The sequence below is a fragment of the Gallus gallus genome, chromosome 11 (assembly GCF_016699485.2).
Source record: "Gallus gallus isolate bGalGal1 chromosome 11, bGalGal1.mat.broiler.GRCg7b, whole genome shotgun sequence".
NCBI classification, from domain to species: domain Eukaryota; kingdom Metazoa; phylum Chordata; class Aves; order Galliformes; family Phasianidae; genus Gallus; species Gallus gallus.
Genome location: NC_052542.1, coordinates 9,896,764 through 9,917,380, shown reverse-complemented (window position 1 = coordinate 9,917,380; position 20,617 = coordinate 9,896,764). Strand labels below are relative to the sequence as shown.

The 20,617-nt window shown below is 46.7% G+C and overlaps 1 long non-coding RNA gene and 1 other non-coding gene across 16 annotated transcripts in view; one reads left to right on the top strand and one right to left on the bottom strand.

Annotated features, from left to right (window-relative positions):
- Nucleotides 1–9,845, top strand: part of LOC121111686 — a 30,127-nt gene extending 20,282 nt beyond the window's left edge. For both annotated transcript variants that reach the window (XR_006931210.1, XR_006931211.1), the window contains 4 exons: nucleotides 1,609–1,721; nucleotides 5,334–5,414; nucleotides 7,864–8,102; nucleotides 8,726–9,845. This is a non-coding gene — a transcript (translation initiation factor IF-2-like). The remainder of the gene's footprint in view (nucleotides 1–1,608; nucleotides 1,722–5,333; nucleotides 5,415–7,863; nucleotides 8,103–8,725) is intronic.
- Nucleotides 1–20,617, bottom strand: part of LOC107054293 — a 153,141-nt gene that overhangs the window by 1,341 nt on the left and 131,183 nt on the right. For 4 of the 14 annotated variants that reach the window (XR_006931212.1, XR_006931215.1, XR_006931213.1 and 1 more), the window contains 4 exons: nucleotides 18,211–20,383; nucleotides 17,776–17,960; nucleotides 16,617–16,798; nucleotides 2,142–16,313 (listed from right to left, as the gene is read on the bottom strand). This is a non-coding gene — a long non-coding RNA (uncharacterized LOC107054293). Of the gene's footprint in view, nucleotides 1–752; nucleotides 16,314–16,537; nucleotides 16,799–17,775; nucleotides 17,961–18,210; nucleotides 20,384–20,617 lie in introns of those variants that run through there. The other 10 variants (XR_006931220.1, XR_006931216.1, XR_006931218.1 and 7 more) reach the window with 10 other exon arrangements.

Here is a 20,617-nt window from a genome sequence, read left to right as displayed (position 1 = left end):
CAGTTGCATTCTTGTCCATGTGTTTGGAAATGGCTTCCAAATGGACTTGCTTGGGAATATTACCCCCAAAAAATGTACTGATACCTTAAAAATGACACCTAGTTCTTTCCTAATGCCTAGGCTAATCCCTTTCAGAAGAAGCCAGTTGATTACATGTGTGGAGTTTGTGACACCTACAGCATGAGCCTGATGTGCTGGTTGAGGAGATTTTTGGTAGGGAGTGGCTAAGCAGGTCAAATTCAGAAGCAACCTAACCAGGGCACACCTACTTCTCCTCTGCTGGGAGTCCCTTTCTTCCCAGCCTGGCCACCAAGAGTGACCTTCCTACTGTTGTTGCCATGGCTTTTGTGTTACCATAAGGCAGTCCTAGAGGGAAGAAACAGGAAACGAGGAGGAACCAGACCAACAGATGGTAGAAGTATGGTATTGTCTGACCCTGGCACCCAGCAGGGATTTGACTGGTTTTGCAAGAGGAAGAAATAAGAAAGAAGAAGGGGTAAGGTTAGCTGCTTGGAGAGTTGAGTGCAGGCCTAGTCATTTCTAGAGAGCATGAGTATTTCAGTCAACAGGAAGGGTCAGGCACTTGCCAAAATACACATTAGCACAATGGCCTATAGGAGGTTGAATTCACAGAAGACGGTTGAGTTTTGCTAGGTATGACTTTGGCAAAGCCTTTTTCCTGCTCTGGCCCCGCAGTCTGACCTGGTGACTTTCCAATCGTTTTCTTTCTTACTTTCTGTCATCAAACTTACCTAACTATTGTAGTTCAGGCCCTTGTGAACCAATATGGCATGCCCTTGGATGGCTTGAAGCTCTCTCCTTGTGGCAGACAACAGCACTTGCTCCCAGCCAGTGCGACATCTCCAAAGTCTTCTGAGTCACTCCTTCTGCGTGGAAAGCTCTTGGAGATGCTAGTCAGAACAGTGGAGGGCTGGCAGGAGTCACTGGTGTGTTCACAGCTGGAAAGTTATGGCAGACCAGATACGTCCCCTGTGACTGGAACTAAAGCAGGCAATTGCAGTTGAGGAAAGAGGCAGGAAAGGTGCAGTGGTGGGAGGCAACGAGCCTGAGTGCATGAACACTTGGGCAGGCAATGCTGCACATGGCTTGCTAATTAGACGAACTGTGTGTAATCCTGTCATCTTTTACTGTACCCGTATTAATGCGATTGAGCAGCTGAAGTTCTGCTTCATTTGCAATCTTCTTACCTAGCGCATTAGAAAACTTTCAACAGTGACACACAGAAAAGCAAATAGGACATGGGTGTAGTGATAAGCCTGCTGTGCATGTGCAAGTCCATGTGCATCTCTCATGGAAGAGACACAATCTCAGGCAAGTATGGGTAAAGTTTAGATTGCTCTGCATTGCAGGCTGAGGTTTCCAGGGTCTGAAGGGGTGTGTGTGTGTGTGTGTGTAGCTGCATGCTGGAGTGCAGTCCCTCATGCACTAATGAAATCTGACTTGCTGGGTCACCCTCCTGCTTCATTTGCAGTGACACAATATCATTTAAAGTTGTTTGGTTATTACAGAGATAATATCACAAGGTGTGGTGCCCTGATGGGAGCCTAGCAGGAAAGTAACACTCATTCACCCACCCACCTTTGGCAGATTGTCTGAGGGTCCCTCATTGGCTTCGTGACGGAAAGTGGTTGATTCACCTCCACCCAGCGGTAATTACGTGTTGCTGCCTACTGGAAGTTCTCATGCTTGGCATTGGACTGGTAAGCCTAGAACTCATTGCTGAGATTCACTGCAGAGTAAAACCATCATTCTTGATACCTTTGTTTTATATTCAGCCTAATAAGTTACTTAGTACATTATATCATCTACTTGTGAATTTTATATCACCATTAAAATGCTCCTAGGTGCTGTTACCCTGGTATATTTTGCAGCAGCTATTTACCTGCAGCCTTCCCATCAAACAGGGAAGCAGTTCTGGTAGCAGAAATTTTAATGATGTTCTTTTGTTGCCTTTTAGATGAGTGTCCTTTTTTTTTTTTTCCTTCTCCTGTAGCTCCTCCTGCATACAGAGCAGCTCCCTTCCAGAAGGGCTTTGCCAGCCCAAAAAAGCTGATCGTTTCAGCCCCTCAGCTTTAAGACACAATTGCTCCCTTGTCAGTGCAGTTCTTACCAAAGTAGGCTGGCTTGGCAGGTCTCCACTTCTTCTTTGTTTAAGTTTATTTATTTTTATATCAGAAAGGTAGTAAAATTGACAAAAGAGGTTTATTCAGACTCTAACTGTACAGTTTACCACACACACAAAATAAAACATCCAGCACACCTCCTTTTAATTTATGGCATCAATGCCGAGCTGTTAAAATACCAGAGTTCATCCACTTCTCCCTGTCTTGACCTTTTGGAACCTTTTTTTGCATCGCTGTGCCATGCTGAGTTTCTGTTTGTTCTGCATCCTCCAATCTTTTCAGGACATTGTTGCTATAAAGTGGGAAGACTTAAATGAAATGAGCCCAAGCTCATAGGGCCCCAGCGTTGCAGGGCTTTCCCTGGGAGAGAGGGATGGGACTCCAGGGCACCTCTGGCAGCTTGGCTGATGGGACCTCTGTTGGGTGGAAGCTGGAGTCCTCCTGAATGGTTCAGGTGTCTCCTCACTCAGGTTCTGAGTGTCCTGTCACTATGGGGAGAAGTTCCCAAACAGCATCAGAGTTAGTCTCTTTGGGGTCAGGCCTCCACTTGGCTGAGCCCTGTGTCCTGGGGCACCCGGAGCTGCTGTGCTGAGTAACCTGTTTCATGGAGCGAGCACTAAATCCAGAGACCTTACTCAACCAGTGGGTTCTCATTTATGTATTAGATTTAGTATCCAAATGATCCTATAAACACAGCTATGGAACAGGAGCTGCAATCTATTTAGCAAGGCCCGTTTCCATGTATGTTCATCAGTGAGTTGGGATCAGTGTGGGTGTAGGTCCTGGGGATGGATGACTGGAGTTAGCAAAGAAGAAAGAGGTGTGGGTGGATGGAGTAACATTTCCAAAGAGAAGGTGAATTCACAACTCCACTTCTTCTAGCTGGTCTACAACAGTACTGCAGTTACAGTGATACATGGAAAAGGGAATAAACTGTATCCTAAAGCCTAGTTTTGTGGAGGGAGTGGAACAGCAACGGCAATGCAGGCAGGAGGAATCAATTCACTCAGTATTGTTTGTTAACATATGAACTTCCCCACCTCTCCAGGCACTGTAATAGCAATGTCATCTGATAGAGGCCTGCAGCGTGTCAACTATTGGGCACACTGCTGCCAGAGGTTCTCAGACAAGGTCAGCAACAGCCAGACCATATACTGAAATCCTTGCTGTAAAAGCAGTTTTATTTCTGAGCTGGGTGCTGGGACTGTCCAGCTTCCAGCCCCACGTGTGTCTTTTGGTGCCCGCCTTCCAATTGCGAGGCTCTGCTTCTCCCCTGGACAGTACACAGGCCAGTGTGTGCTCTGCAGAAGGGAATAAGTCAAGTTGCTACGCTCTACTGACAAGAGTCACTTAGCAGTGTCACATGGCAGGCTGGGATCCACAGGTTTGTCCAAGAGCCCGTCATATTCAGTGCTACTGAAAGCCAGTGGGATGGGCTGCCCAGATCCCTTTGGTGCTGATGCATCCTGTTTAGCTTTCCTCGGCCACGTCTGCATGTGTCCACCACCAGCGTTGCTGACTGTGCCTGTGTGCTCTGAAGCGCCTTCCCCTTAGAAGCAGCTGAAGGACATGACCTCCTGCACTTGATGGGGATGCAGTCTCTGCTCAGCAGTGGGTGCAGCTGGAAACCAGCTCTGGGAGCTCTCATTTTGACTCTGGCACAGTCTGATGGTTTGAGTCTTGTGCATGACAGCCCAGTTCTGCTGCTTGCCCTCCTTTGGGTGAAGTGACCCCGCTTTGGTGGGTCATACACCCACACCTCCAAGCTGTCCCAAAACTAAGTGGTGTGTCATCACCTTTGCGTTCCTCCCAGCTGAGCAGAGATTGGACTTCACCTCCCCCTCTTGTATCAGAATTGTCAATCTCAGCACAGACTGCATATATATTTTTTTAATTCGTACATTAGGAGGATTTTACATCATAAAATGCTGCAATAGCCATGCAGTTGATGACTGGAAGTACTCAGAAATCACTGGCTCTCAGTGCAGTAAATAGAAAGCAGCAAGGTTCTGCAGTTCATTTCCAACCAGGTGAGAGCAGGAGCGATTAGTGTGTCTGCAGGTCTGGTTTCTCCTTTCCCTGAAGTGAAGGTGGGCGTTAGTCTGAGGTGTGCAACATCCACATCATGCCTGATCTAAGATTTGCCAATGTGTGTTCATTGCTTTCTACTCTTTAGCAATCAAACAGAAACTTTTCAGCTGGTACCTACTGGGTGACAGACAGGGTTTGAGAAATAACCTTTCGGTCGCTATTGTAATATTGTGAAAATGTTCTTAGGTGATAAGACATCTGCATCATATGAGTAGATCCCATTATCTGAGGACAACCTGTATTCCCTGGTAGGGCTCATAGAGTTTGTTACTAAAAATGTGCAGTAGTTCTCTGGGTGGTCGTGTATAACCAGCATGAGAAATGTACCAGATGGATGTGAAACTTAGATTAGCATCTTTCCCTGTTCTAGAACCCTTTAAGCTTAGTCCTGCTTAAACAGCATTGGTGATAAAGGCCACATTGCCTGCCGTGGGAGTGGGACTGGATCATTAATGCCATGATATGATAAAAAGGCCTTGTTGTACTGCCAGTACTGCGATTGCTCAGGACACGGGTGGCACTCTGATTACTTCCTGAAGCTGTCTTTAAGTTTCAGAATTTGTATTATTTGCCATATAAACCATTGTACAAATGAAGGTAGCAATATGTAACAGACAAAGGTATCTTCCCATTGAAGCAGTGTTGAGTCATTATGCATTACCACCAAAGGAACAAACTTAGGTTTTAACAACAACAGTTGGCAGTATTTCTATTACATTAACCAATAATTTCTAAAAAATGCCTGTTAATTATGGCATTCAGTCCTTGCAGGCAGTTCTATTTTATGAGTGCAATCCAGTGTCCAGCCGCCAGCTGAAGACTATAGCCTTTCATTGTAGCTGAACAGTCATAGAATCATAGGATGGCTTAGGTTGGGAGAGACCTTAAAGATCATCTAGTTCCAATCCACTGGGCATGGGTAAAGCTGCCACCCACCAGATTTGGCTGCCCAGGGCCCCATCCAACCTGGCACTGAATGAACCTGGCTTCCAGTGATGGGATATACACAGCTTCTCCAGGCAGTCTGTGCCAGTGCCTCACCACCATCTGAGTAAAGATTTTCTTCCTAACACCTATCCTAAATCTCCTCTCTTTCAGTTTAAAACCATTCCCCTTTGCCCTGTCCCCCTCCTGCTTGTGAGCTCCCTTCTGGAAGGCCACAGTGAGCCTTTTCTTAAGGTAAGACCATTTCTCAACCTGATTCTTTTCTGGAGAAATCACTGTTATCATTGTTAGGTTTTGTTTTTATTTTTTAAATTATTTTTATTTTTGCTTTTGTTGGCTCTTTGGTTTTAATCCTGACACTGCCAAGTCACGTTCAGAAGTGATGCCTTACTCACTGCTACCTCTGGGCAGCTCGTCTGGCTGGCGCACAGCCTGCCAGCTTGGGGCAGCTGCTGAGCTTCAATATGGCACAGCACTTGTGGCCGGGCTGTCAGGCAGCCAGCCTGGCTCCAGAGGCTGGGTGAGCTGCCATCCTCACCACGGCCCTAACACCGGCAGCAAACTGCAGGCCCTGGGGCACAGAGGTTTCACGGTGCCATGTCTGCGCTGCAGCACCCAGCCCCATCAGCCCAGGCTTCTGAGCTGCACTGTGCATCCCTTGAACACTGAGCCCCCATGATACATAGGGCAGCGGGGCTGGTGCGTTGCATGCTGCCACAGCCATCTGCTGCTGCTCTTCAGCTGCTCTCTGGAGGTGTGTGAAGGGCTTCCCAGTACATCTGGAGGACATCACGTCATGCCACGAAGCTTTATCTTCTGGCTACGCAAACACGTCCTAGAATGCACAGAGCAGGAGCAGATAAGGATAAATTTTCTGTAGGCAACCATAACAGTGACTGAAAAAAGTGACATTTGTTTTGTACTTATCACTTTGTCTAGCAGTAATTACTATTGCTATTGTTAGTGCTTCTATTGCAATATTACCTGAGGCTGCCTAGCCAGCCTGGGCTCCATTGTGTTTGGCACAAACACATCCAAACTCCTCCAAAAAACTCCCAGATCAGGATGCAAGTGACTTAGGATGGCAGAGAGGAGGGATAAAACCAAATGGGTACAATTAGCCTAGGCACAACTTAGTCATTCTCTTGGTATAATTATGAAATGGACAAAGGTAGTGCCAAATAACCTCAAATGCCCTTCTAGCTATAATTAATTATATTGCATAATAATAGTGTCAGTTTAAACATTGTTTAAAACCGATGCTTTGCTCAAAATTGCAGCCACACTTAGATCTTGCACAACAGACGAACACATAGCAGTGTCTTGACTTCCATTTTCTATTTCATTGTGTCATCGGTGCATAGGAAAAGCTCTTGACCAAAGAGGAGTCAGTGATACAGCGGTAAATAGAAGTGGGCAGATTCATCTGTCTGTGGTATATGAGGAGCAGGTAAATATTAGAAGTGCCCAGAGTAGAAGCAGGTACAAAGGGAGTGCCCTTTGCCTGCATTTACCCTTGACTACACCACTTAGAAGCATTGCATAATTGATACAATTGAACCACATCAGGCTCTTACTTATAGAACATAATGAAATGGTTTTCAGCATTGTGGATCGTGCTACATGGGTGATTGCCATATATGCATCCAGGCAGAATAAATAAAACCATTTCCCTAAGGTATTATGTCTCTTCACCTTCTCTGGTTGCACCCAGGCCTTAATTTTGAGAGCAGTTCTTTAGCACAGCACGTAACCCTGTGCTGCTGCTGCTGCACACACTAATGCTGGAGGTTCTCAGTTCCCATTCAGTACATGAAGTGCTGTCAGACTGGTGAAGTTTAGGGGACACACACATATACACACCACAGACTATGCAGCAAAGACCCCTGCAGCATACTTTGGTATTTGGTAGCTGCTGTCAGTGATGGAAATAGCAGTTCCTGGCTAAACAAACAGCATAGGAGACCCTCCCCCCCAGGTCTGCAATAATCACTCATTACTGGGTCTTGCTCTGCAGCTGTGTTATCCAGGGATGGCTGTGGGCTGCAACAGAAGCATGAGCGTTGGGTGGCACTGAGAAAGGATTACTGCAGCAGTTACATTGAATACAGTGCTGTGCTATTATTTTCTCTCCTCTTTTTTTGTTGTTGTTGCTATCACGGGAGAACTACGGCTCGTTTAGAAGTATTCCTCTTGCTGGATGCTTTGCCATTGTTACATGGTGTTCTACTGTTCCTATTGCATCATTTGAACTTGGCCTTTACTTATGATGCTACATTGTTTTCTGTATACACTTTATAATTAGAACTACTAATTGCAAGCTTGCCTGTTGCCTTCAGTTGCTTTTCCAGAGCATTACTTGCAAAAAAGTCACAGTTACGCAGTCCTTTTCAATTGTTCAGCAAGTATTTTCATAAATAGAAGAGAAACCAGGGCTGTGTTTCTTAACTTAGCAGCTTCTAAGCTTTAGCTGCTGAGCAGCAATACACGAACCATGTATAAAGATGGAGTCGTTTCGGAAGCTGTAGAAGTCCTCCTCATCCTCCTTTTTCTTCTGAATAGTGAAAAAAGAGCAGAGTAGGTGTGCTGAGGTCATTCCCACCAGCTGTTAGCTTTGATTTTAATTGGGCAGGAGGGGGTTGACATGTATAACTGCTGCCTAAGTGTCATATTCTCATCTTAGTGATACGTTTGGGAAACAGCACACAGAAAGTATCCACGCAAGAAAGGCATTCTGCAAGAAAGAGCTGCTCATTTCCATACGCATGCTGCAAACTTAAACACAATGGTCCCATTTTATCATTTGTTATTTCAACTTTGCTGATGATTCAGTGGTGTTATTCCGGTGAAAATCTGGAGAAGAGCAGTGAATCAGCTCCCTGGCTCTGCTTCGTGCTATCTAAAATGAGGATCCACCTACAGGTAAGGCACTATCGCTCTGTGAGTATCTCCCGGCCTGCAATCTGTCCTGGCTTGTCAGGTCTTCATCGGAAAAGGATTGCATGGGTTCAAAACCAGAGCGCATGCTGACTGCCGCTTTAGTCAGTGGGAGCACTCGTGAACAAGATGAGCTGGTTTTGGCTTTTCTAATGACAAATCACTCCAATACTGGAGCAGAGGGTTATTTTTTCTTCAACTGCAGATGCTTTTGTTACCCGTGGCTGCCACGGATGGAGAAAGCAGCACCTCCACTGCTTTTCGCCGCCTCCCCAGGAGGGCTGCAGGCTGTAGGGCAGTGCTGTGCTGGGAGCAGAGGAGCTGGGCAGCAGTGATGCTCTCCTGGCACCGCACAGTGCTGGCGGTGGCTGCAGGGAGACGCCTCCCACTGTGTTTGTGCAGCACTGGTGGTTAGATCTGCTGCTGCAGCTGTTCCATTGGCAGCCACGAGCTCAGCTTCACTATTACGCTTCAGCAAAGACTCAGTGGAAATAATGCTGGAAAGCGTGTATGTAGGTGAACTCAGCATGTTCTTTCATGTGAGCATGTCACAATTTACTAACTATTCAAACTGCTAAGTAACTTCCCTCTTCCTTATGTTATTCCAGTTGGTTCCTTTCCCAAAGTTGGCCTTAAAGGACATCCCACATAAATCTACTCTCAGCCAGTGCCTGCAGATGTAGCCCTCTCCCACGCGCTTACCTCTCCTGCACCCCGTTAATGGATTGATTACTGGACAGAGCCCCGCCGTGTGATGGTGCTGGGCATGCTCAGCAAGAAGCAGCAATTCTTGCTTTGAGCATCAGCCATCACAGGAGGACCTGAGGACCTGAGCAATGAACCGAGTGTGCAGATGTATTTGCAGGGTGATGGATGATTGAGGTGAGATGTCTTTGACACACTGATGGACTGGGAGGAGGGGCTTTGCTGGATGCCTGATGACTGCCCATGGGATACAGCTGGAAAAGGTCTTTTGTTTCCTCGACGTGGTAAGAGCATCACCTTAGGAGTGTCCCTGCTGCTGCCCACATCCAGCAGAGCCTTGGGCCCAGCGTGGCTCAGAGCTCCACTCCCAAGCTCACAGTGCAAGCAGTGTCACACAGGCTGCTGTCCTCAGTGTGACATCAGCACCAATGGCACTGCTGTCCCCCATGGATTTGCACGAGCTTTTTCACCTTGCCAGAGGCCCCTGGGGTCTTCAACCCAGGTGTCAGCAGGTGAAGGCTGACACCACCTGCAGCTGGAAGGAGCTGATGGTGTCGGGCTGCAGGGACAGCTGGGTGGCACCACTGCAAGAGCAGCAAGTTGCTGACCATCCCAGCAGAGGGGGGAGGGGGACCATGACCTGCTGATCCCCACTGCAGGCACAGCCTCGGTGGCAAAGTTTGGCTGTAGCACATGGGAGATAAGCCTTGTGTGTAATCACACCACACAGACTGCAGGAGAGAAGCAAAGGCTCCATTCTGCTGTGACACCCAGCCCCTGCCTGCACGGAGCAGCTGTCGCTGCCAAGGAGACACCAGGTGAACTCAGGAGAAGTGAAACGTCGTGAGAAAAAATGGGGAATGAACCAGAGAGACAGAATCTTACAATAATACCAACGTAAACACAGGCCTAGTTTTTATCTTGTGCAGAGAGATTGTTTTTTGAGAACAAATGCAGAGTGAAATGAATTCATAAACTTCTGTACCAGGTGCAATCATTAGTCAGTAAATGAATTACACATAATTATCTGCTTTGTATTTAATTCACTTGGCTTCCAGTTTCTTACGCTTCATACAGTGAAACTCTCTATCTCTCTCACACAAACACACTCTCCATGGGCAAGGAGGTTTTGGAGGGCTGCCATCATCCTGACTCATGAATCAGACTCCATGATTTGAATGATATTTATCTAAGCCTGCAAACAAAGAAGATGGCTATGTGTCCAATGAGAGAATAATTATTGTTATTATGTTTATAGAGCAACAAAGTCGGGAGTTAGGACCCCGGGGGAAAGGCGGCAGGAAGGGCGAGCTGGGCAGAGGCAGGAGGCTGTAGGCAGTGTTTCAGTGCAGGGATGTGCCAGGGCCTTAGCAGGGCTCCCTGCCTCTGAGTCACCTTTGCCAGGCATCGCTCAGTGGCCGTGGCGGGCAGCGAGGCGATGCCTGCTTCCAAGGGATGCTGCTGGGGCTGCAGGACCACCTCCCTGCAGGCTTTGCCAGGACACCGGGGCAGTGCAGGGCCTGCCAGGGCCTGGTCCCACCCATGTTCACAAATTGGTGATGGTGACTGGGGGCTCTCCTTTGGCTTGGCACCACCACAGGCCCTGCTCAGCACAGCCATGGCTCTTTCTGTAGAGCCCAGAGATGAACAGCCAGACTGGAAGTGTCTTGGTTTGTGATTAAGTGCCAGCTATAATAAAGGCAAGCGGCCCTTCTGTTGAGAGAATCAGAAATCTATGCACCACTTACCTCCATTCGCTCAGTTTTAGATGGTAAAGCTGGAGCCGCCTTGCAGCCATCTTTAATCGCCTTTAGGTTACAACACACAGCCAGGGAGACAGCAGCACAGCCAGCCAGGTGAGGACACCCAGCAATGCAGTGAATGTAGAACAAATCCCACATGGGGATTGAACAAACCATCCTGCTCTTGCTCTGCAAAGATCGGTGTGAAATGCTTCCAAATTTTGCCCCAGTTATTGGGAATGGGGTGAAACCAACAACTACTTGATAATCAGTGCTGCAAAAAATGCCACTAAAAAGTGGAAACTAAATAACTCGATGCGACTCCAATCAAACCGCTTCTGGAAACAAGTTTCATCTTGCTAGATGTTTTAACTGATGATTAAATTCACCTTAATATCCCAGGAAGAAACGCGGAAAGGCATTGACCAGGGAAGTGCTGCCAATGCAATGGTACGAAATGATCCCCTGGATCACAGAGCGTTCCTTGGGGGACGTGTCTTGCAAGCGCTGGCTTTTTCAAACTGCAGTAAATCTTCCTTACTTAATTCCCTTTTCAGAATAACTTAAATTTTCTGGAGTAGGTTGATAGAAAATATCTATGTGGTAACATTAACAGCCCAGAGGGGGGAAAGAAAAGAGTTTTTATAGGAGAGCAATCAAAATATTGCTGAGACAGGACTGGCCACGAGGGGAGAAACAGTGGTTTCTGGACTTTTGGTAAAGCCCAGGAGTCCTGCGCCAGGACTTCATCTCACAGAACTGCTGCGTGGCCCTGGGAACGGCTCCCAAAATATGTTTGTTTATCAGTTGGCCTAGTAAAAATATTACTGCCCCCTGCACGTTTGGTCTACAAGGCATCTGAACGCCCTTGAGTGGAGGAGGTGAAGTAGGTGGAGAAATAGCCCAGCACTGGTCTCCGTAAATAATGCTGCATATGCAGCAGTTCCTGCATCTCTCAGCCCCTCTCATTGATGCACAGAGGCTTTATATTACTGTTAGAAGAGAAACATCAGGCAGTACCCAACTTGAGATGACAAGCAGTCCCCTGCTCACGGTCCTGGAGAAATAATGCCATGAAGCATGGGACCAACAACGCCACAAATACTTCTCTGTGAGCGGGTTGACAGAAAACAGTAGTGTGAGGCCATAAACTGCTGCTTTGTCATAGATCACTGCATCCAGCACACCTTGGGGCTGTTGCTGGACATAATGCACCTTTAACTTATATTTTCTTAACACTGCAACAGAGATGGCAGCTGGCTTTGTACATGCGAGCACAGTCGTACTGTCACACGCACCACAAGACTGCAGAGCAGCCACGTTCCTCACTGTCAAACCCAAGGAGGTGTCTGAAAAACGTCGCTCTACAGTTCCTGCCCTGATAGCAGAACGCGGCCGTGGGGCCGGCACCGGCCTGAACATTGCACAGCGCGAGCACAGCAAGCTCAGGGCTGCCTGCAGCTGTCTGCAGAGATGCACTTCTTCAGCACACTGCACGCACTGAGCATCAGGTCCCTTCTCACTGTCCACTTGGGTCCAGGATCACTAAGGAAATACAAATTTCAAATTCCTAGAGGAGTTTTTCCCAATTTGCAAACTATTCGATGTTAACAAAGTTACACATTGGAGTCAGTGACAAAAGAGCACAGGTTCAGCAACCGAGATGTGAGATAAGCCCTACAGCTGCTGGACTTGTTGAGTTACCCCAGTGAAGCCAGACAAGTAATTTACAGAGTATTTTAACAATCTGTGCTTGTGGGGATTGTACTAATTTTTTTGTGAAGATCCTGAAGTAATTTACAATAGGAATATTGTTTACCAGCCCTGGGAAGGTTGCATCGTGGAGACGTGTGTGCTTTGGATGGCATAGAAGGGGACAAGGCGAAGGAGTGGAAAGAACCACATCCTCCTCTTGATCACAAATCAGTCATGTTTGTACCTGAAAGACCATAAATGTGTCTGTTTGCAGTGTCCTGGCACGCAGCCTGGGAACTTCCATTAAAAGATGTATCTCCACCACACTGCAGCTCTCAGTGCCAGACATGGCATCTTCAGCATGCAGAGAAAAGCTTTGACATCGTGACTGTGGCAGAAATAAAAGCCTGATTAATCTGAGAGTAGAGTTCACCATTGCTTTCCTGTAGGGCTCCCGGGGTATTTCTCCTCTGACGTTGCAGCACACCCTGGCTCCCAGCTGTTACGTTATTCCATTTTGTCCTGTTGCACCAGCCTCGCTTCAGGACAAATACATGAATTTGTGTTTTGGTGATGAGGCAATCTAGCCCTGACCCTGTGTGTGGTGCTTCACAAAGACATAACGCATCCTCTGAAGCCAGCCTCTAGAGCGTGACTCTAACAGCTAATGGCAGGGCAGGTCATGTCCTCCATGTCCTGGGCACAGGAGGCACCTGCTTGCACACAGCCTGACCTTCCCAACCTCCCGCCTGCAGTGAAGGAGTCAGGACCTGGGCTCCCACTGCAGCTCTGTGGTGGGACCAGGCTCTCTGAGGTCATACAGTGTCCCCCAGTGCCGCTCATGGGCACAGCTGTGAAATCCAAGCTTTTCTGAAGAACCCACTCCTGCCCGTGCTTTCTGCCATTCCGTGCCAAAGGAATGCCAACTAAGCCCATTTGCAATTGTTTTGCTTGACATATGGGTCCCAGATATGGAGAAATTGCCAAAAGAAGTCCCTTTCTGTTGGGTGTGGGTTACGCTGTTGAGCTTGGCTCTACAGGAGGGAAGGACAAAAGGACAACCAAAGAGAGGAGAAAAGCTGGGCTGGGAGGGAGAGGCAGAGGAAGATTTTGTGTGCGCCTGGGAAGGAAACAATGGGACAAGGGGAAGGAATTAAAAGAACCACATCCTTCTCTGCATCACACCCCTGCAGTTTGAGTTACTCATGCTGGACCAACCCATAGTGCCTAACATCGCTCCCCTGTGAGTGCTGTGGTAAGCTCTGTCCTGTCAGATGTGCCCAGGCACCATGAGGGCAGCAGCGCTCACAACACAGCAGATCAAGCCTCTCTCCTTCACAATGACATTCTGACGTGTCCCCATTCTCATTAGCCTATCCCAGGTGCGTGCACCTAATCCAGCCCCACAGTCTGGAACATAAGCCAAAACATGTTCCTTCCTCCCCTCCACCTCTGACCCTGTGGCCAAGCCAACCCTGACCCCACAGACGAGCTCTCCAAAGCTCTCAGCAGACCTTCCAGCTGGGATGTCCTTCTCACCCACTCTACTGCCCTGCAGCTCCTCTTAGGGAAGAGGTACACAAGGAAGGGACAAAGACAAGGCGGTATTTTCTTGTACCCTCTTATTGCCCTCTCCTCTCCGGCCTACCTGTTCCTCAAAGCTCAACACTCTGCTCACGAACTGCACGTCTAATTAACAACAATGTTGATGTTTTTCATTATTCCTATACGTTGTAATACAGTCATACTATTTATGATACTCACCTTTCTACTCTATTTGTATATTCAAAGCATTTGCAACCATTTGCTGCTTATGTACCACTTCCAGAAGCAGTGGAAGGTAAGGGGGAATGTCAACCCTGCCTCCCAGATGGACCCATCAATACAGAGAGAACAACAAGGATTATCAGCAGCACCCTCAGCATTTGAGTGTCCACGATCAAGTCTTTTGTTCTGAACAATCCAGAAATAGGCCTCAATTTACCATTCCCTTCAACTAAAGGATATCTGAAAGCAAAATGCTCCAGCCCTCCAGTCATTTCTGTGTCTCTCCTTTGGGCCTGCTCTAACAGCTGTGTGTCTCCTGAGGCACATCACTCATCACAGATCTCCTCCTGAACACTGAGCCATTGACTGCAACTCCCTGTATGCAGACATCCAGTCCATTTCTTTTCCACAAAACAGTCCATTCAAAACCACGTCTCCAGTGCAGAGACAAGGACATGATGTGGGCCATGCCTAAAGCCTTACAGAAGTTCAGGAAAATGACATGAATTACTGCTCCCCATTTTGGAGAGAGAACTCTGCATGCTTCCAACTCCAGCCATTCTATGATTCTAGCCCAATTTTCCTGCTTCCAAAGACTGCAGAGGAGTTTTATTCCTCCCTCATGGCACCCACAAAAGCATTGGACTGACAGTTTAGGATAAGCCTAAGCCAAGCTGAAGCCACCATCCTCTCAGCTCTCAAGGTCCTATGGCTCCGAGGTCACACCTTAATAAATAGCAGTGCTACTTGGAGAGCTTCTGTTGCTGAAAACAGGACCAGTACGAGGGGACAGGTTACACACTTGGAAGCATGCAGAGTCCTTCAGGATTTATTTGTTCACTCCAGAGAGAACGTGAGTCATGAGAAACCTTAAGGTGGAGCGCTCGAAACAAGGAGTGTATAAATGATTAGCAAGGGAAGGTCAGCACCAGTCCTTCAAGTCTGAGCATGTCCCACTGTCAATGGTGCATAAATAATACCAGCTGGATGCTTGTGGCTGTAGGAGAATGGCTATCACACTTCTAGTCCCTTACACGACTCTGGCTCTCGCTCAGAGATATCTGACAAGGCCACTGGCATCTTTTTCTTTTTTCCTAAGACAAACTTATATTACAGAAACACTCTGGGTAACACACAAACACCTGAGTACGCTATCTCTAGATCCACTGATACAATGCGGTACTGCGTGACACAGCACCTAACTACTGCGTGCAGCTGAAAGCGGAGGGGCTGGTACTTTCATCACTAACACCTGTAGATTACGATGGGGAATCCTGGCCAGTTTTGTACTTTGTTATCCAGCTGTGACAAAATCTCTTATGGAGATAATGAGCACCTTTTCCACTGAGCTTTTCTTCAGATCGTCTCTACAAAGTTGCTAATCAAGGGTTGAAGTTGGACAGGTGAGCTGCAACACAGGGACTGGCCAAGCCCTGTGTGGTGCAGAGCAACAGAAACTTCTGTGGAGCATGAAGGTATAAAACCATATCCCTTTATCTGGTCTTATGCTAAAACACACAGGTCATTTCACAGACATCTGCATCAGGCGCACAGCATCAGGTGAAAAAGTAGTATTTTTCACCTTATTTCTATTCAGAAATTCAAGAGCACAACCCTACCATAACCCAGCAGTTAGAAGCAATGCCAAGGAAAGCTATTTACATACAACAGACAACATGGTCACCAGCCTGTCCTTCCTCATGGAACTTCTCTTGTGCGTTTTGCTTTCACCCATATTCGAAGACCCCTTGAGCCCTACATGCAAGTAGGCACTTGGCTGAAAGAAAAGGATGTGACAGAGAGAAAAAGAGACCACAGAGATGCTAACTGAACCCAGCAGCCTGTGGGGAACGAGGTGGACCCCACATTGGGATGAAGACCACCAGGGTAGAGCTCAGCATGGGCATGTTTGTGGTTCAGTGGCTCCTGTCCCAGCTGAACAGGACAACTGCAGTGACAAAGTGGCAATGGCATGAAGCCAGTACAAAACCTGAATGCTGACCGGTGCCTCCCCTGCCCTGCTTTGCTCCCAGGCAGAGGATGGCAGGACAGAGAACGCTCCTGCTCTCCAACTCCTGAAGCAGAGGGCAGGAAGGACGTAGTTCCCATGTGTTCAGGTAAAGGAGCATATTTGGGCTGAGTTTCATACATGCATGCTTCCCAGCCTGAGTGCCATCTCCCTTACCAACAGTACCTTTGCACCACTGCTTTCTGTCTGGGGTAGTTCACAGCTCCTCTGGTGATCCTCTGGTGCCGGCGCAGTGTGCATCGCTGCTGGGTCACTGACCTGGAGAATTAAAATGTGATTTTGAAGTTTAACAAAGCTTAACATTGACCAGAACTGTACAAAGTTCAGTGAGGTCAATCTGCTTTTTTTTTTTTCTGTCTACATACATCTATAGCTATGTGCAACTCAACATAATGCACTTGTGGATGTGGTCCATTCATCGCTTTAACTTGAGAATCTGACAACATTTTACAAATACTAACTGTGGAGTATAGGACCCTTACTGTGAGCCATTCTTACTCCTCAGGATAGCTGCAGGGCAGACGTACTTTGTTCTGCACAGAAGAAGAAGTGCTCACATACATGCATTTTGCCTGGAACCGTGTGATTCTTGTGCTTCTCTGTAGGCGCAGTGAGTGCTGATATGGGCACACAGGAGTGAAGGAATGACATGCAGTCTGTCTCTGTCTTTTCTTCTTCGGGAGGTGTTACAGAGGGCTGCACTTTTCAAAGCGTTTGCCAGTGAAATTAAGTCTGCATCCATCCTATGCAACAAAAGAATGAAACAACACAGTAAAAGCTAAAAACTAATCACAGGTTTGGCAGTCACTTTAGATCACAGAAAAAATGTCTTGATTCACATACACTTAAATGAATAAATAACCATATTAACTACTTAAGCGGAGCTATCGTTCTTTGTCAGTGTGATCCTCAGGCTTATGCAAAGTGTGTGAATGCTCTCTATGCAGCGCAGACAAGCATTTCAGAGGGAAGATGCATTACTCAGGTTTCTTTGCAATGAACTGTACCGAAAAAGGATGTTAAGCCTGTAAGCTCAGAATTGCTTTGCCTTCATCATGCAAGCGCATTGCTGAGACATGGCTGGCTGAGAGCACAAGCTTATTCTGAGAAAGCCATAACAAAAAACATGTATTTATTCCTTTTAAAAGAAATGAGGAATAACCCTGAAAGCTGACCAAGCTCTTTCCTTCTGTCCCCTTTGTTATTTTCCAGTATCTCTGGGCCTGAGTCAAAACCACAGCTGTCCATCTAGCTTTCCCACTGACTTCTGTGGGGCTGGGATGGGGCTTGCGTGTTATCTGGCCTCAGTGCTGTCCAGAGCTTGTCATCTTATATCGCAGGCTCCCAGAAAGACAGAGCAGCAGACCCCAGACAACACGAGGTAAGAATACAGGTTAAGGGTGCCTGGCACAGGTAACTGTTTTGACACAAACGGTGGTGAGGCATGGCTTCAAAATCCAAATAAAGGAGTGATGCCTTAGCATGATATCCTGTGTTTGAAGAGCACCAAGCACTACAGATGTGGAGGCTTTGGGCAGTGTGATTTAATAATAATATGAAGAAGAAATAGAATTGTGACTGAATTTGATGTTTGACCACAGTCCTCTCAACTTTGCTAATATACTGACTGCTCTGTTTTTTCCTGGGAAAATAGGGACATATGTGGGAGGGATGTCCCTCCTTTCTACTTGGGCATGCAGTCTTTTGAGGTGTTGCCTACCAGGGATTTAGGCACAAATTTTGTGTCATCCAGGATGGCGCAGAGAGCAGCACTGTCATTCCTGAGCTTGCTAGTAGAGCCTCACCAAACTAATGCCATGCATCTGTGTCCTGGACCAGGAGACATCATTGGTCTTTGCAGAAGAGCAGCCTTCTGTTCTCCTGTCCCCTGTGTTCCCTTCTAACCTGTACAAAGTATGTGAAGCACAAGGGAGAAAAAGTCAACATTTGTTCAGTATGACCTTGCACACGGGATGGAACAGCACATGGCACCCAGAGTACATCAAAACACAGCTCTCCTTACACAGAGTGGGTTTTGACTAAAGAAGTCAAAAGGTCCTTCTTAGGTAGGAAAATATGGGTACTCTTTTATTCACACCTAGGAAGAAAATTTCTTCTGCTGGCTATAAACCCCATCAAACACCAGAAGCCTCACCTCAATCACAGTGTGCAGGCCTGCAGTCCTGGAGCAGAGTCCTCCCACAGCTGAGCATCCCACTCCTCCACGTATTATGAGGGTCACCCTCCCACTCTGCAGGCTTTCTCTGCTGTTCCTGAGGAGCTGCTTCGGGGGAAGAATAGAATTTCCAAAAAATCACATTTTTTCAGGCTAGTCCATTATTATGGGTGATAATTTTCATTGTCATTTTTAAAGGGATGGTTCAGTGGCCCTTTGAGAATTTGAGTGTCCGTTGTTTTTGCTGTTAGGACAAGACAGGCTATAAGCATGGGCTTTACAGATAACTAACTTGGTCATACCCTGCTGGCTTTAAATAGAGGTTTTGGCATAGGCACCTTCCCTTCGGGATTTTGATTTCTCAGATCTGAGCTCCATCATTTGGCAGCACTGCAAAGTGTGCCACATTTTCCCTTCACACAAACCCTCACACAATTTTTTCAGAGTGCAGGTAAAGGTGTAACAAAACTCCATCTGGACAGACTGAGGCTCTGAGAAACAAAGCCACCAAAAGTGCAGCTCTGTGAGGGAAATACTGTTGCTGCAAGTGGACGTGAGCATCACCACAGGTAGGATGATGAACCCGAAGGCTCAGCTCCCTGCTGGGACAGTGGAATAAATGCACTGCATGAGTTTTCAATTCAAAGAGCAATAAACCCTTTTCCAGTCAGCCCCACCATACACCTAACTACTTACCCTGCATATTGATAATTAATCTGCTATGTTATCCTCATAACCTTCCTGTTTTGGCTGTTTTCTCTTCTGTTTTGTAAACTCAGATCTGCTAAATAACGCAATCAGACTTCTCCTCTCCAGTTGCTGTCATTTTGTCCTGCAACGCTCAATGCCACTTAATAAAGTGACAAGAAATAACGCACTGACTGCGATGTATATTGCTTGCATTCGTCTTCATCGCAACAATGAGTCATTATTCAGAGTATGTTTATGTAATATCATAAATACCAATCTCTGGTATTTATGCAGCATAGTATTTACTTGGGCAAGTTGCCACATGCACTAAAGAAGTAAACAAAGAGCCATTCTTTGGAGGGTTAAAAAAGTCTTAAAATGAATCCAATTTTCCTTCATAAGGCACTCCTTGTTATTTTACCTAAAGTGGCTCTTTAAGATATACAGTATGATAAAACACACAATTCCTGGGAGACGTAATTATGGTTCCTAAGAGACTGGTGAATAAACAATCAGGAAAAGAGTGTTTGTTTTCCCTAGGTTTTTCTTAACTATTAATGGAAGGCATTAAAAAAATGGGGAGGAATGTGTCGGGTCGATAAACGGTAAGAAAAGCTGAGGAGCACACTTCACTGAACACACAGGGTTTCTGCCTTAAAAGCAGTACCATTTTATTGGATTGCAAATAATCCTATTTTGCAAATGTGTTTGCGGTGGGTGTAAATACCACAGTGCGCTCTTTGTTATATTTACTGTACTGCGCACATCAATGGCACAGCGCGTGTTCCAAAGTAAAGAGCTCGCCTCGTCTCACGTTACCTTTAAGCATTAACACAAACAACTTCCTTCGAATCAAGGTGACAGAACCTTCTGCATCGTACGAAATGTTCTATCTGACACAAATTCCTCAGGGCGGCGGGGGCCCCGTCTGGCACGGTGCTGAGCCATGGCAACGACTTCTCTAGCAAATCAGGGACTGCAGTCAGCCCAACACGGACACGGACACTGGAAACATGGAAGATGGCTGAAGCAGAATCAGCAGGTCAAGAAAACCTTCTTGCAACCGACATATATCAGAACACAGTCAAACAGGACGTTGTTGAGTAACACTGGTCTGCATGAAGTCACTCGGAGATCTGTCACTTAAAAACACACGCTCCCAATGGCACTGCTCACTTCTCTACATCAGTTCCCTCTCCTGTAAATCAGACTGATGGAACCAAGTCATTCTGTTAGTGAGCGAGTGATGGGCTACAGAGTGCCCTCACTGAAGCACAGCTTCACACAGCAGGGCCTGGGCATGCCCAGCTCCTGTCACTGCAGCCTTCTAACCTCGTGTTAGAAATACCTCATTCCTTTAGCAGAGACAAATGGAGACCTCACCTTCCTCCTGTGGCAAATAGGTGTCAGAGCAATAGATCACACTGATGTAGTTAATGCTCATTTACGATCCATTTATTTCCTTAAAAAAAGAAAAAGAAAAAAAAAAAAAAAAAGGACTTGCAAAAGTCACCAAAGAGCCTATTTTCCTCAAGAAGATCTGAAGTAAATGATGACGCCATCGGCAGGCTGAAGAGCACACATGGGCTATGGGTTAGTGCCTACATGATGGGAGATACTTTGTCTCTTTTTTATCTATCCTGCACATATAGATTTGTAAAAATGGTGACAGAAAAAACATATGCACAGGATGAAT